The following is a 13,554-nucleotide window of genomic DNA, read 5'->3' on the forward strand; positions in this document are numbered from 1 at the left end:
AGGGATACATTGCCATGGTATCAACTGACTCCCTGACATCCCATAATATTCTCTCAGAGCCATTGGGCTCACTTTCACCCTATGCACACCAAAACAGCCCTAACTGGGGCTAGGAATGTCGTAGAGAGATGAAACCAACGCCAAAATGTTCGTCTTATTTTGTTGGACACATTGGAGGGAAAACCGGCAGGAGCCCGAGGACCCGTCTAACGCTGCTTGCAGCTTTAATTATTATTATTATTCCACACGCGCTTTGAAAGCTTATTAGGTCCACTTAACATATTCAAAAACTCACCAAAATTGGCACACACATTGTGACTGCCAAAAAATTTGATAAAATAAAAGAAATAAAACCCGACATCCCATAATAATCCATCTAGAGCCATAAAACCATGAAAATCCACTCAAAACCACACAAAAATGGCTCTAGCTCGGGCCAGGAATGTCCGAGAGAGATGAAACCAACACCAAAACGTTCGTCTCATTGAGACGCACAACTTTGGGGGTGGTCTTTTTTCGCCTATCTCGCACAGGAAGCCGGTAATTTGCCCGCCAAAATAAGAGTTTTCTGAAATTTAAGCCTCTCTACAAACATTAACTTGTCAATAACCAAAAATGGTACCGGCATGAAAATTGGCTCACATGACAGACCAGACCCTGTTCTACAAAAGTTGTGGAGGAAGTTGTTGTTTCTGGCCCGGTTTTCGAATGGCGAGCCCTCAAAGTCGCCGACTTCGCAATGTTAACAGATGGGAGAGGAGCTTCAGTGAAGCAGTTGGGCCTCTAGACAAAAAAGTAAAAGTCGCACAGCTTTTAAAATGACATGGTTGGATTCCTCACAAAACGCTCTTCAAGAAAATCAACTTTTTAAACAGATTAGGTCAACATTCTGGCCTACAGGATGAGAAGTTTGTCCTTTGGTAATTTGATCCTCCTGCACTTCTGTGATGATGTCACACACTGATTAGTAGTTCCACACAGCTGGTCACATGACTCAGCAGAGGAAACAATGACTCTCTCCTCCATTAAAGTGCTTATTAGACCCCCTGAACATGCTCAAAAACTCACCAAAATCAGTACACACATTTCAAGCATCAAACTCTTCAATATAATACCAAACATCCCATAATATTCCCTCTGTCCACATTCTGACACATTAAAACAGCCATAGCAGCCAGTAGGAATGTCCTAGAGAAATCAAACCAACATCAAAATGTTCATCTCATTAAGACGAACAAATTATTTGCTGACACCCTGACCTTTCCCAGACAGGAAGTTGGCTATTTCTCTTCAGCATAGCAGAGGATACGTTGCCATGGTATCAACTGACTCCCTGACATCCCATAATATTCTCTCAGAGCCACAAGGCTCACTTCCACCTATGCACAGCAAAATAGCCCTAACTGGGGCTAGGAATGTCCTAGAGAGATGAAACCACCACCAAAATGTTCGTCTTATTCTGTTGGACACAGTGGGGCCAATACCATGATAGTAGGGCAAAACCGGCATGAGCCCCGAGGACCCGTCTAACGCTGCTTGCAGCTTTAATTAGGGTCCTCGGCCTGAGCCAGGGCACCTTCTAGCAGGGCTAGAAGGTGCCCTCGGCCGAAGGCCGAGGGCACTATTGTTCCTGCTGCGTTTCTTTTTTTTTTTTCTTATTATTCCGCACCGTCTTCGAACGCTAATTTGACCCCCTAAACATGCTCAAAAACTCACCAAAATTGGCACGCACCTCACAATCGCGGAAAAATTCGATAAAATACCAAACATGACCCCCGACATCCCATAATAATCTCTCTAGAGCCTAAAAACCTCTAAAAACCACTCAAAAACACACAAAAATGGCTCTAGCTCGGTCCAGGAATGTGGTAGAGAGATGAAACCAACACCAAAACGTTCATCTCATTGAGACGCACAAAAAATATGGGAGGTATTTTTGCGTAGCTCCAACAGGAAGCCGGCAATTTGCCCGCCAAAATAAGAGTATTCAGAATTTTTAGCCTTTCTACAAACATTAACTCCACTGGAACCAAAAATGGTACTGGCATGAAAAGTGGCTCACATGACAGACCAGACCCTGTTCTACAAAAGTTGTTCAGGTAGTTGTTATTTCGGGCCCGGTTTTCGAATGGCGAGCCCTCGAAATCGCCGACCACGCAATGTTAACAGATGGGAGAGGAGCTTCAGTGAAGCAGTTGGGCCTCTAGACAAAAAAGTAAAAGTCGCACAGCTTTTAAAATGACATGGCTGGATTCCTCACAAAACGCTCTTCAAGAAAATCATATTTTTACACAGATTAGGTCAACATTCTGGCCTACAGGATGAGAAGTTTGTCCCCTTTGGGAATCTCATCCTCCTGCACTTCTGTGATGATGTCACACACTGATTAGGAGCTCCACACAGCTGGTCACATGACTCAGCAGAGGAAACAAAGACTCTCTCCTCCATTAAAGTGCTTATTAGACCCCCTCAACATGCTCAAAAACTCACCAAAATTGGCACACACATTTCAAGCATCAAACTCTTCAATATAATACCAAAAATCCCATAATATGCTCTCTGTCCACATCTACAACATTCAAACAGCCATAACAGCCCGGAGGAATGTCCTAGACAGATTAAACCAACGTCAAAATGTTCATCTCATTGAGATAAAAAAATAATACACCGACACCCTGACCTTTACCAGACAGGAAGTTGGCTATTTCTCTTCAGCATAGCAGAGGATACGTTGCCATGGTATCAACTGACTCCCTGACATCCCATAATATTCTTTCAGAGCCACAAGGCTCACTTCCACCTATGCACAGCAAAACCGCCCTAACTGGGGCTAGGAATGTCGTAGAGAAATGAAACAAACGCCAAAATGTTCGTCTAATTTTGTTGGACACATTGGAGGGAAAACCGGCAGGAGCCCGAGGACCCGTCTAACACTGCTTGCAGCTTCAATTTTTAGGGTCCTCGGCCTGAGCAGAGGGCACCTTCTAGCAGGGCTAGAAGGTGTCCTCCGCCGAAGGCGGAGGACACTATTGTTCCTGCTGCGTTTCTTTTTAGGGTCCTCGGCCTGAGCGGAGGGCACCTTCTAGCAGGGCTAGAAGGTGTCCTCCGCCGAAGGCGGAGGACACTATTGTTCCTGCTGCGTTTCTTTTTAGGGTCCTCGGCCTGAGCCAGGGCACCTTCTAGCAGGAGCTAGAAGGTGCCCTCGGCCGAAGGCCGAGGGCACTATTGTTTTCCGTCCGTTTCTTTTTAGGGTCCTCGGCCTGAGCAGAGGGCACCTTCTAGCAGGGCTAGAAGGTGTCCTCCGCCGAAGGCGGAGGACACTATTGTTTTTCGTCCGTTTCTTTCTTATTATTATTCCCTCCTACGCGTGTCCTCAAATTTGACCCCCTAAACATGCTCAAAAACTCACCAAAATTGGCACGCACATTCTGCAAGTCCGAAAATTTGATTAAATGAAAAAATTATCCCCTGACATCCCATAATATGCTCAATAGCGCCACCTAGGCACACGCTAAGAGCCCTAGCTCGGGCTAGGAATGTCGTAGAGAGATGAAACCAACACCAAAACGCTCGTGTCATCAAGAAACAAAAATCATACGCTGCTACCCTGGACCTATCTCCAACAGGAAGCCGGCTATTTGACTCACAAAATAAAAAAAATTTTTTTTAACCCTTTCTGCAAAAATTTTCTCCTCTGAAACCAAAAATGGTACAGGTTTGAGACTACCATCACATGACAGACTAGACCCTGCTCTCCAAAAGTTGTGAAGGAAGTTGTTATTTCGGGCCCGGTTTTCGAATGGCGAGCCCTCAAAGCCGCCGACCGCTTTTGGCCGATTTAGGATTTCTCCATGTTAACAGATGAGGAGAAAAGATTTCAGGTCAAAACACACATTCTACTAGTGCCGCATTTGGGCCTCTATACCAAAAACTAAAAGTCATAGAGCTTTAAAAATTACATGGTTGGATTCCTGACAAAATTCCCTACAACCATATGATATTTTTACACAGATTAAGCCAACATTGTGACCTACAGGACAAGTAGTTCGGCCATTTCTCTAAAATACAAAATCCATTTTGAGCACTCTTCCACCGGTGTTGTGACACATTAGGGCTTCTAGAGAAAAAAGTACAACTCGTACAGCTTTAAAAATGCCAAAAATGGATTCCTCACAAGCTCTACTATCAAATATGATATTTTTGACACAGATTGGGGTAAAATTATGGACTCTGTGAGGATTTCTTTACATTAGATGCCTGATAAAAACTCCCTCCAGCTCTAGTCACACTCGTGTCACGCTAATTAGAATTCCAAGCATGCAGAAGGTGATGTCATTCAGCACAGCAGAGGATACGTTGCCATGGTATCAACTGACTCCCTGACATCCCATAATATTCTCTCAGAGCCATTAGGCTCACTTTCACCCTATGCACACCAAAACAGCCCTAACTGGGGCCAGGAATGTCGTAGAGAGATGAAACCAACGCCAAAATGTTCGTCTTATTTTGATGGACACATTGGAGGGAAAACCGGCAGGAGCCCGAGGACCCGTCTAACGCTGCTTGCAGCTTTAATTTCTTATTATTCCGTCCGCGCTTTGAATGCTAATTAGACCCCCTAAACATATTCAAAAACTCACCAAAATTGGCAAGCATCCCAGAATCGTGAAAAATTTTCATTTAATACCAAATATGACCCCCGACATCCCATAATAAGCTCAACAGCGCCACCTAGGCACACGCTAAGGGCCCTAGCTCGGGCTAGGAATGTCGTAGAGAGATGAAACCAACACCAAAACGCTCGTGTCATCGAGACGCAAAAATCATACGCTGCTACCCTGGACCTATCTCCAACAGGAAGCCAGCTATTTCCCTCCCAAAATAAAAATAATTTTTTTTTTACCCTTTCTTTAGAAATTATACCCCCTGAAACCAAAAATGGTACATGCTTGAAAATACCATCACATGACAGATGAGACCCTGCTCTACAAAAGTTGTTCAGGAAGTTGTTATTTCGGGCCCGGTTTTCGAATGGCGAGCCCTCAAAGTCGCCGACCGCTTTTGGCCGTTTTAGGATTTCTCCATGTTAGCAGATGAGGAGAACCGATTTCAGGTCAAAACACACATTCTACTAGTGCCGCATTTGGGCCTCTAGACAAAAAACTAAAAGTCATAGAGCTTTAAAAATGACATTGTTGGATTCCTGACAAAATTGTCTACAACCATATGATATTTTTACACACATTAAGCCAACATTGTGGCCTACAGGACAAGTAGTTCGGCCATTTTTCTAAAGTAAAAAATCCATTTCTAGCACTTTTCCACCGCTTTTCCAGCGTTTTTGTGACGCATTTGGGCTTCTAGACAAAAAAGTATAACTCGTACAGCTTTAAAAATGCCAAAAATGGATTCCTCACAAGCTCTACTATCAAATTTGATATTTTTGACACAGATTGGGGTAAAATTGTGGACTCTGTGAGGACTTCTTTACATTACATGCCTGATCAACTCTCAGTCTCCACTCTGTTTGGGGTTCTGTCACGCTAATTAGAATTCAAAGCATGCAGCAGGTGATGTCATTCAGCATAGCAGAGGATACGTTGCCATGGTATCAACTGACTCCCTGACATCCCATAATATTCTCTCAGAGCCATTAGGCTCACTTTCACCCTATGCACACCAAAACAGCCCTAACTGGGGCTAGGAATGTCGTAGAGAGATGAAACCAACGCCGAAATGTTCGTCTTATTTTGATGGACACATTGGAGGGAAAACCGGCAGGAGCCCGAGGACCCGTCTAATGCTGCTTGCAGCTTTAATTAGGGTCCTCGGCCTACGGAAGAGGGCACTTTCTAGCAAGCTAGAAAGTGCCCTCGGCCGAAGGCCGAGGGCACTATTGTTCCTGCTGCGTTTCTTTCTTATAAGGGTCCTCGGCCTGAGCCAGGGCACCTTCTAGCAGGGCTAGAAGGTGCCCTCGGCCGAAGGCCGAGGGCACTATTGTTCCTGCTGCGTTTCTTTTTAGGGTCCTCGGCCAACGGAAGAGGGCACCTTCTAGCAAGCTAGAAGGTGCCCTCGGCCGAAGGCCGAGGGCACTATTGTATTTCGTCCGTTTCTTTTTTTTTCTTCTTCTTCTTATTATTCCCTCCTCCAGTAAATCGCTTATTAGGTCCTCTTAACATATTCGAAAACTCACCAAAATTGGCACACAGATTATGGATGCCGAAAATTTTCGTTTGATACTAAACATGACCCCCAACATCCCATAATAAGCTCAATAGCGCCACCTAGACACACGCTAAGGACCCTAGCTCGGGCTAGGAATGTCGTAGAGAGATGAAACAAACACCAAAATGTTCGTATGATCGAGACGCAAAAATCATACGCTGCTACCCTGGACCCATCTCCAACAGGAAGCCGGCAATTTGCCCCCCCCCAAAAAAAAAGTTTTTTTTTTAGCCTTTCTTTAGAAATTATACCCTCTGAAACCAAAAATGGTACATGCTTGAAAATACCATCACATGACAGATTAGACCCTGCTCTCCAAAAGTTGTGAAGGAAGTTGTTGTTTCAGGCCCGATTTTCGAATGGCGAGCCCTCAAAGTCGCCGACCGCTTTTGGCCGCTTTAGGATTTCTCCATGTTAGCAGATGAGGAGAACCGATTTCAGGTCAAAACACACACTACTAGTACTTCTACTAGTGCCGCATTTGGGCCTCTAGACAAAAAACTACAAGTCATAGAGCTTTAAAAATTACATGGTTGGATTCCTGACAAAATTCCCTACAACCATATGATATTTTTACACAGATTAAGCCAACTTTGTGACCTACAGGACAAGTACTTCGGACGTTTCTCATAAATAAAAAATCCATTTTCAGCACTCTTCCATCTGTTTTGTGACGCATTTGTGCTTCTAGAGAAAAAAGTATAACTCGTACAGCTTCAAAAATGCCAAAAATGGATTCCTGACAAAAATTACTATCAAATATGACATTTTTGACACAGATTGGGGTAAAATTGTGGACTCTGTGAGGATTTCATCACCAGAAGTTTTTCTTAAACCCCCCTCTCCACTCTACTTATCCTCTGTCACGCTAATTAGAACTCCACGCATCCAGCTGCTCATGTCACTCAGCATAGCAGATGATACGTTGCCATGGTATCAACTGACTCCCCGACATCCCATAATATTCTCTCAGAGCCATTAGACTCACTTCCACCCTATGAACAGCAAAACAGCCCTAACTGGGGCTAGGAATGTCGTAGAGAGATGAAACAAACGCTGAAATGTTCGTCTCATTTTGTTGGACACATTGGAGGGGAAACCGGCAGGAGCCCGAGGACCCGTCTAATGCTGCTTGCAGCTTTAATTAGGGTCCTCGGCCTGAGTGGAGGACACCTTCTAGCAGGGCTAGAAGGTGTCCTCCGCCGAAGGCGGAGGACACTATTGTTCCTGCTGCGTTTCTTTTTAGGGTCCTCGGCCAACGGAAGAGGGCACCTTCTAGCAAGCTAGAAGGTGCCCTCGGCCGAAGGCCGAGGGCACTATTGTATTTCGTCCGTTTCTTTTTTTTTCTTATTATTATTCCCTCCTCCAGTAAATCGCTTATTAGGTCCTCTTAACATATTCGAAAACTCACCAAAATTGGCACACACATTATGGATGCCGAAAATTTTCGTTTGGTACTAAACATGACCCCCGACATCCCATAATAAGCTCTATAGCGCCACCTAGGCACACGCTAAGGGCCCTAGCTCGGGCTAGGAATGTCGTAGAGAGATGAAACCAACATCAAAATGTTCGTGTCATCGAGACACAAAAATCATACGCTGCTACCCTGGACCTATCTCCAACAGGAAGTTGGCTATTTCCCTCCCAAAATAAAAAATTTTTTTTTTTTACCCTTTCTTTAGAAATTATACCATCTGAAACCAAAAATGGTACATGCTTGAAAATACCATCACATGACAGATGAGACCCTGCTCTACAAAAGTTGTTCAGGAAGTTGTTATTTCAGGCCCGGTTTTCGAATGGTGAGCCCTCAAAGTCGCCGACCGCTTTGGTCAATTTAGGATTTCTCCATGTTAGCAGATGAGGAGAACCGATTTCAGGTCAAAACACACATTCTACTAGTGCCTCATTTAGGCCTCTAGACAAAAAACTACAACTCATAGAGCTTTAAAAATTACATGGTTGGATTCCTGACAAAATCCCCTACAACAACATGATATTTTTACACAGATTAAGCCAACATTGTGACCTACAGGACAAGTAGTGCGGACGTTTCTCATAAATAAAAAATCCATTTCCAGCACTCTTCCATCTGTCTTGTGACGCATTTGTGCTTCTAGAGAAAAAAGTAAAACTCGTACAGCTTTAAAAATGCCAAAAATGGATTCCTGACAAGCTCTACTATTAAATATGATATTTTTGACACAGATTGGGATAAAATTGTGGACTCTGTGAGGATTTCTTTACATTAGATGGCTGATAAACTCTCAGTCTCCACTCTGTTTGGGGTTCTGTCACGCTAATTAGAATTCCAAGCATGCAGGTGGTGATGTCAATCAGCATAGCAGAGGATACGTTGCCATGGTATCAACTGACTCCCTGACATCCCATAATATACTCTCAGAGCCATTAGGCTCACTAAAGCCTATTCACACCAATCCAGCCCTAACTGGGGCTAGGAATGTCGTAGAGAGATGAAACCAACACCGAAACGTTCATCTCATTTTGTTGGACACATTGGAGGGAAAACCGGCAGGAGCCCGAGGACCCGTCTAACGCTGCTTGCAGCTTTAATTAGGGTCCTCGGCCTGAGCAGAGGGCACCTTCTAGCAAGAGCTAGAAGGTGCCCTCCGCCGAAGGCGGAGGGCACTATTGTTCCTCGTCCGTTTCTTTTTTCTTATTATTCCACACCGTCTTTGAACGCAATTTTGACCCCCTAAACATGCTCGAAAACTCACCAAAATTGGCACGCACATCAGGATCGCCAAAAAATTCGATAAAATACCAAACATGACCCCCGACATCCCATAATACTCTCTCTAGAGCCAAGAAACCTCTAAAAAAAAAATAAAAAAACACACAAAAACGGCCCTAGCCGCCACTAGGAATGTCGTAGAGAGATGCAACCAACAGCAAAATTTTCAGCTCAATGAGACGCAAAAATCATACGCTGCTACCCTGGACCTATCTCCAACAGGAAGCCGGCTATTTTGCCTTTCAAAATAAGAGTTTTCTGCATTTTTGCCCTTTCTTCAAAAATTATCTCCTCCGAAACCAAAAATGACACATGCTTGAAAATACCATCACATGACAGACTAGACCCTGCTCTCCAAAAGTTGTGAAGGAAGTTGTTGTTTCGGGCCCGGTTTTCGAATGGCGAGCCCTCAAAGCCGCCGACCGCTTTTGGCCGATTTAGGATTTCTCCATGTTAGCAGATGAGGAGAAAAGATTTCAGGTCAAAACACACATTCTACTAGTGCCGCATTTGGGCCTCTAGACAAAAAACTAAAAGTCATAGAGCTTTAAAAAATACATGGTTGGATTCCTGACAAAATTTCCTACAACCATACGATATTTTTACACAGATTAAGCCAACATTGTGGCCTACAGGACAAGTAGTTGGGAAGTTTCTCTAAAATACAAAATCCATTTCTAGTACTTTTCCAGCGCTTTTCCAGCGTTTTTGTGACGCATTTGGGCTTCTAGACAAAAAAGTATAACTCGTACAGCTTTAAAAATGCCAAAAATGGATTCCTGACAAGATCTTCTATCAAAAATGATATTTTTGACACAGATTGGGATAAAATTGTGGTCTCTGTGAGGACTTCTTTACATTACATGCCTGATAAACTCTCAGTCTCCACTCTGTTTGGGGTTCTGTCACGCTAATTAGAATTCCAAGCATGCAGCAGGTGATGTCATTCAGCATAGCAGAGGATACGTTGCCATGGTATCAACTGACTCCCAGACATCCCATAATATTCTCTCAGAGCCATTAGGCTCACTTTCACCCTATGCACACCAAAACAGCCCTAACTGGGGCTAGGAATGTCGTAGAGAGATGAAACCAACGCCGAAATGTTCGTCATATTTTGATGGACACATTGGAGGGAAAACCGGCAGGAGCCCGAGGACCCGTCTAATGCTGCTTGCAGCTTTAATTTCTTATTATTCCACCCGCCCCGAGAACGCAAATTAGACCCCCTGAACATGCTCGAAAACTCACCAAAATTGGCACGCACATCAGGATCGTGTGAAATTGCGATTTGATACCAAACATGACCCCCGACATCCCATAATAAGCTCAATAGCGCCACCTAGGCACACGCTAAGGGCCCTAGCTCGGGCTAGGAATGTCGTAGAGAGATGAAACCAACACCAAAACGCTCGTGTCATCGAGACGCAAAAATCATACGCTGCTACCCTGGACCTATCTCCAACAGGAAGCCGGCTATTTGCCTCACAAAATTAAAAAAAAATTTTTTTAACCCTTTCTGCAAAAATTAAACCCACTGAAACCAAAAATGGTACATGCTTGAAAATACCATCACATGACAGATTAGACCCTGCTCTACAAAAGTTGTTCAGGAAGTTGTTGTTTCGGGCCCGGTTTTCGAATGGCGAGCCCTCAAAGCTGCCGACCGCTTTTGGCCGATTCAGGATTTCTCCATGTTAGCAGATGAGGAGAACCGATTTCAGGTCAAAACACACATTCTACTAGTGTCGCATTTGGGCCTCTAGACAAAAAACTAAAAGTCATAGAGCTTTAAAAATGACATAGTTGGATTCCTGACAAAATTCCCTACAACCATATGATATTTTTACACAGATTAAGCCAACATTGTGGTCTACAGGACAAGTAGTTCGGCCATTTCTCTAAAGTAAAAAATCCATTTCTAGCACTTTTCCACCGCTTTTCCAGCGTTTTTGTGACGCATTTGGGCTTCTAGACAAAAAAGTATAACTCGTACAGCTTTAAAAATGCCAAAAATGGATTCCTCACAAGCTCTACTATCAAATATGATATTTTTGACACAGATTGGGCTAAAATTGTGGACTCTGTGAGGACTTCTTTACATTACATGCCTGATCAACTCTCAGTCTCCACTCTGTTTGGGGTTCTGTCACGCTAATTAGAGTTCCAAGCATGCAGCAGGTGATGTCATTCAGCACAGCAGAGGATACGTTGCCATGGTATCAACTGACCCCCAGACATCCCATAATATTCTCTCAGAGCCATTAGGCTCACTTTCACCCTATGCACACCAAAACAGCCCTAACTGGGGCTAGGAATGTCGTAGAGAGATGAAACCCACGCCGAAATGTTCGTCTTATTTTGATGGACACATTGGAGGGAAAACCGGCAGGAGCCCGAGGACCCGTCTAATGCTGCTTGCAGCTTTAATTATTATTATTATTCCCTCCTCCAGTAAATCGCTTATTAGGTCCTCTTAACATATTCGAAAACTCACCAAAATTGGCACACAGATTATGGATGCCGAAAATTTTCGTTTGATACTAAACATGACCCCCAACATCCCATAATAAGCTCAATAGCGCCACCTAGGCACACGCTAAGGGCCCTAGCTCGGGCTAGGAATGTCGTAAAGAGATGAAACAAACACCAAAATGTTCGTATGATTGAGACGCAAAAATCATACGCTGCTACCCTGGACCCATCTCCAACAGGAAGCCAGCAATTTGCCCCCCAAAATAATTTTTTTTTTTTTTTTAGCCTTTCTTTAGAAATTATACCCTCTGAAACCAAAAATGGTACAGGTTTGAGACTACCATCACATGACAGAATAGACCCTGCTCTCCAAAAGTTGTGAAGGAAGTTGTTATTTCTGGCCCGGTTTTCGAATGGCGAGCCCTCAAAGCCGCCGACCGCTTTTGGCCGATTTAGGATTTCTCCATGTTAGCAGATGAGGAGAAAAGATTTCAGGTCAAAACACTCATTCTACTAGTGCCGCATTTGGGCCTCTAGACAAAAAACTACAAGTCATAGAGCTTAAAAAATTACATGGTTGGATTCCTGACAAAATTGTCTACAACCATATGATATTTTTACACAGATTAAGCCAACATTGTGACCTACAGGACAAGTACTTCGGACGTTTCTCATAAATAAAAAATCCATTTCCAGCACTCTTCCATCTGTCTTGTGACGCATTTGTGCTTCTAGAGAAAAAGGTATAACTCGTACAGCTTTAAAAATGCCAAAAATGGATTCCTGACAAAAATTCCTATCAACATGATATTTTTGACACAGATTGGGGTAAAATTGTGGACTCTGTGAGGATTTCTTTACATAAGATGCCTGATAAAAACTCCCTCCAGCTCTAGTCACACTCGTGTCACGCTAATTAGAATTCCAAGCATGCAGCTGGTGATGTCATTCAGCACAGCAGAGGATACGTTGCCATGGTATCAACAGACTCCCTGACATCCCATAATATTCTCTCAGAGCCATTAGGCTCACTTCCACCCTATGCACACCAAAACAGCCCTAACTGGGGCTAGGAATGCCGTAGAGAGATGAAACAAACACCGAAATGTTCGCCTCATTTTGTTGGACACATTGGAGGGAAAACCGGCAGGAGCCCGAGGACCCGTCTAACGCTGCTTGCAGCTTTAATTAGGGTCCTCGGCCTGAGCCAGGGCACCTTCTAGCAAGAGCTAGAAGGTGCCCTCGGCCGAAGGCCGAGGGCACTATTGTATTTCGTCCGTTTCTTTTTTTAGGGTCCTCGGCCTGAGCCAGGGCACCTTCTAGCAGGGCTAGAAGGTGCCCTCGGCCGAAGGCCGAGGGCACTATTGTTCCTGCTGCGTTTCTTTTTTTTTCTTATTATTATTCCGCCCCGTCAATGATCGCTAATTTGAACCCCTAAACATGCTCAAAAACTCACCAAAATTGGCACGCACCTCACAATCGCGGAAAAATTCGATAAAATACCAAACATGACCCTCGCCATCCCATAATAATCTCACTACAGCCAAAAAACCTCTAAAGACCACTCAAAAACACACAAAAATGGCTCTAGCTCGGGCCAGGAATGTCGTAGACACATGAAACCAACATCAAAACGTTCGTCTCATTGAGACGCACAAAAAATATAGGAGGTATTTTCGCGTAGCTCCAACAGGAAACCGGCAATTTGCCCGCCAAAATAAGAGTTTTCAGAATTTTTAGCCTTTCTACAAACATTAACTTGTCAATATCCAAAAATGGTACTGGCATGAAAATTGGCTCACATGACAGACCAGACCCTGCTCTACAAAAGTTGTGAAGGAAGTTGTTATTTCGGGCCTGGTTTTCGAATGGCGAGCCCTCAAAGTCGCCGCCCGCACAATGTTAACAGATGGGAGAAGAGCTTCTCTGAATCAGTTGGGCCTCTAGACAAAAAAGTAAAAGTCGCACAGCTTTAAAAATGACATGGTTGGATTCCTCACAAAATGATCTTCAAGAAAATCATATTTTTACAGAGATTAGGTCAACATTCTGACCTACAGGATGAGTAGTTAGGCATTTTGGAAATTTGATCCTCT

At 43.9% G+C, this 13,554-nt stretch overlaps 1 protein-coding gene across 9 annotated transcripts in view; it reads left to right on the plus strand.

The window, feature by feature from the left end:
- rbfox3a (RNA binding fox-1 homolog 3a) overlaps positions 1 to 13,554 on the plus strand; it is a 511,621-nt gene that overhangs the window by 219,575 nt on the left and 278,492 nt on the right. The gene's annotated exons all lie outside the window — the stretch shown is intronic.

The sequence above is a fragment of the Halichoeres trimaculatus genome, unplaced genomic scaffold (genome assembly GCF_033239565.1).
Source record: "Halichoeres trimaculatus isolate MK-OKI-2021-1 unplaced genomic scaffold, fHalTri1.1 fHalTri1_scaffold_23, whole genome shotgun sequence".
In the NCBI taxonomy this organism is placed as follows: domain Eukaryota; kingdom Metazoa; phylum Chordata; class Actinopteri; order Labriformes; family Labridae; genus Halichoeres; species Halichoeres trimaculatus.